A 3,631-nucleotide genomic window follows, 5' to 3' on the forward strand; every position below is an offset into this window, starting at 1 on the left:
TCTTTCCACGCAACCTGTGGATCAGTCTTGGTTCTACTCCTACCTGTGGCCAGTAGGCCCACAGTGCAATGACAGGTGGTGGGAGAGAGAAATGCCACCCAGACATAGTACATCAGAATGCAAGGGATGAGAGTTCTAATGAGCGCCCCATTCCAATGGACACCCCAGATGGTAGACAGACCCTGGGTGATCCTAGTGACCTGCCTTCAAGTGTCCATGCCTTCATGTAACCTCTTCCCATGGAATGCAAGACCTATGACTTGCTTCTAACCAATGGAATATGGCAAAGAGGATGGGATGTTTCTTGCTTGATTAGGTGGCATTACATGGTAAAGTTGGTGTGGTGACAATCCCATGATTACATTATGTTATGTGAGACCTAGTCTTAGTAGACTGGAGGACAAGACTCACATTGCTGGCTTGTGAGAGGACCATGACAAGAAACTGCAGGAGGTCTCTAGGAGCCAAGAGCAGTCTCTAAGTGACAGCCAGCGTGCAAACAATGACTTTAAAACCACAAGGAGGTAAATTCTGCCAATAACCTGAGAGAGCTTGGAGGCAGACCACTCCCTATTCCAGCCTCTGCTGAGACCAGTTCCATCAGACACCTGGACCATAACCAAGTGAGGCACTGAGCAGAGGACACAGCTAAGTCGTGCCCAGACTCCTGACCCACAGAAACTTCTCATAATAAACATGTGTTTGTTTTAAACTGCCACATTTGTGGACATTTGTTATGCAGCAGTACACACACATCCCTTCTGCACTCTTCCATGCCACCTCCTTACATGGACAAATAATAGCTGGATACATGCTGCCGAAAAGAGAGCACAGGCCTCTCAGACACAAAGTTCAGAATTTTAAGTTCTTTACAAGCTATTACTCAGATTATTTACCAGGCTGTGACTAAGTTCTTCATAACTGACCTTGTAGCTTCCAACAATTACTATACTACAAGTTTTTTATAATTTAAAAGAATGCTGTTTTCCAGGTTGAAGTCTGCCAACTCCAACCCCGGAATAATGAATAAACTAAAATTCACTGATTCATAGTTCACAAAAAATCTAACTTAAATCTTCCAGGGTGGTCATGCTGGTAGGTCGAGCACGGAAGTGACTGGGTTTCATTTTCAACTCTCTTCTCTCTTCAAAAGCGTACAGAACCACCCCTGCTACCCTCTCTCTTTCTGCCCTCCTGGTAAAGTGCGATGAGGACCTCATTTAAGGGGCTGGATGTAGGAACTTTCACAATTCAGAACAAATTCTAACATTCCTTGTTCAAGCAGTAATTTTTCAACAGATCCTCCTGATTGCTTCCTGGGAGATGATCCTACAGGACAGGCAGAGGGGGCTGGAGAAGTCTTCTACTACCAGTGGGGTTGCACAGAGACCCACAAGCAGGAAGGAAATCCATGACCACTCAGCCCAAGAACAAAAGCCCAGTACACTTCATCTGAGGGAAAGAAAATCACACCATTCTAATCATCCAGATCCTGATGCTCCTATGACCAAAAGGGATGAGAAAAGAAGACAATTCAGGGCCCACTCCTCAAAGCCGGGCTGCAAGGATGAGAGCTACAGCTGATTAACAGTGAGCCCCATTATAAAAGCTGGGTAACCTGGCACTTGATTAGCACTCACTACCACAGTGGACTGTTTCTATAGCAACCAGAAAGGAAATATAAAGCAACCAGTTTTACATGAAAATTGTGCTCTATTATAATGAAATACTGCAGTCAGGAAAAGCATTTTGATAAAGAACTAGGAAGATGACATCAATAACATTAATGCTAATTATTTATTCGCCATTTGTATAAAACAATTTTTCTTTAAATTCTAAAATAATTTTAGATTGTTCACATCAAAAGTCAGAAAGCCATTTTATGAGCACTAATATCAATAAAGTACGTTGGGTCCTCCGTTTTTAAACTAAGAGACAGTAGCAAAAGATAGAACAGTAAGTCAGCAAGTATAAAAAATTAAAATTAATCAAAGTTCTGACCTCTGCTCTAATATCTGAATCCAGCAAGAAATGTCCTCAGAAGTCTGAAGAGAGAAGATAAGGAACACAAAACAGCTGAGCAAAACAATGAAGAAAAGATAGAAATATGCAAATTCTAGGACCAAAATAATCTTAGCCAATGCCTTCTCTCATCAAAATACCAAATTCAGGCACATCAACCCACTCTCAAAAAAATGGAGTCAAATTCAAAAGACCTTGTCTTCAAAGTCCCTAAAGCTAATTCTTATTTGTCGCAAACCTTAATAACCTACCACGATCAGAAGTCATGCTGCCCTTAAGAGGCAGAGTCAGAACTCTAATTGGAAGAATGTTAATATTTCATTTTGTCCTCTGTTCTTAGGCTGTTTACAGAACAGTAAAGTGATTTGCTTTGTAACAATAAAACTACTATTTATATGTCAACAAGAGGAAGAAATACAAACCAAAACCTGGCCAAACCAGGAAAGGTGTCTGGACTCTTGATGGCCCATACCTGCCTGGGCAAGTGGGCAGGTCTTGACTCAGCCAGGCGTGGCCCTCCAAAGAGCAGCTACAGACGCTGAGACCTCAAGCCCCAGGGACTGGGCTGCCCAAAAAGACTTTTCTCCCTGATCTCATGATTGACTAGGGTGACTGGTTCTTCCAGAAAGAGGCTCTAGCACCTCATTTCTGCCAACTCCACCATGACCACTGCCAGTCTAATAATATACACAGGCAGGAGAAGCTAGCATAGTCATCAGCCCTCTCCATTCCCAAACACAAGGCCTACTACCCGTCTCCCTTGACTTAGTATTCCTTCCACAAATCCATCTGTGCTTCTGGAAGCTCCTTTAGCCTCACAGAAAAGGCAGTCCAAGGGATGCTTCCCCTTCCTCCAGACCCACAGGTGACCTTCAGCTGAGAAGCCCATTCTGGCTTTGAAGATGACTGAAACTCAGAGGGGACTAACCTCATAGCACTCACCATGGTAATTAATGCTGCTCTGTAGTCCAAAAGTGCTACTCACCAGGCAGACATACAAATGCTACTATGCATAATTATGAACTAAAATCATGACTAATTTAAATAACATTAACTGTCAAACCAATAATTTTTCCAGCCTTTTCTAGAAAGAGAGAAATCTCTATATAACATAAACACCAGCCCCTCAACATGTGAAATCTTTAAACCTATTTAGAAAGGCTAACTAGTTTGACACTTCTCCCAAAAGTCAGAATTTTATTGCTTTTGACCAAGGCCACTTCAAAACATGTAGAATATACAGCATACAAAAATGGTCTTTAAAAATAAATAGTCTATGACCATGCTACCCTGAACAAGCCTGATCCTGTCTGATCTCAGAAGCTAAGCAGGTTCGGGCCTGGTTAGCACTTGGATGGGAGACCACTTAGGAAGACCAGGTGCTGTAGGCATAAAAAAAATTAAAAATAGGGATTGTAAGCTGACAAGGTCCTTGCAATCTGTGAAGTCAACCAAGGGTTGCCTCGCCTAAAAAAAAAATTTTTTTTTTTTAATATAAAAATAAAAGGAAAGCACTCACATCATTGGCGAGTGTGAGCCAGCAAAATCTCAATCGAAAGTAATCTGGCAAAATCAAAATACCCATAACCCCTGACCTAGCAATTCTAGA

At 42.0% G+C, this 3,631-nt stretch overlaps 1 pseudogene; it reads left to right on the forward strand.

The window, feature by feature from the left end:
- Positions 1-3,294: 3,294 nt before the first annotated feature.
- Positions 3,295-3,413, forward strand: LOC112474867 (annotated as a pseudogene).
- The last annotated feature ends 218 nt before the right edge of the window (positions 3,414-3,631 follow it).

Source organism: Pteropus alecto, unplaced genomic scaffold (assembly GCF_000325575.1).
Source record: "Pteropus alecto unplaced genomic scaffold, ASM32557v1 scaffold7, whole genome shotgun sequence".
Classification (NCBI taxonomy): Eukaryota; Metazoa; Chordata; class Mammalia; order Chiroptera; family Pteropodidae; genus Pteropus; species Pteropus alecto.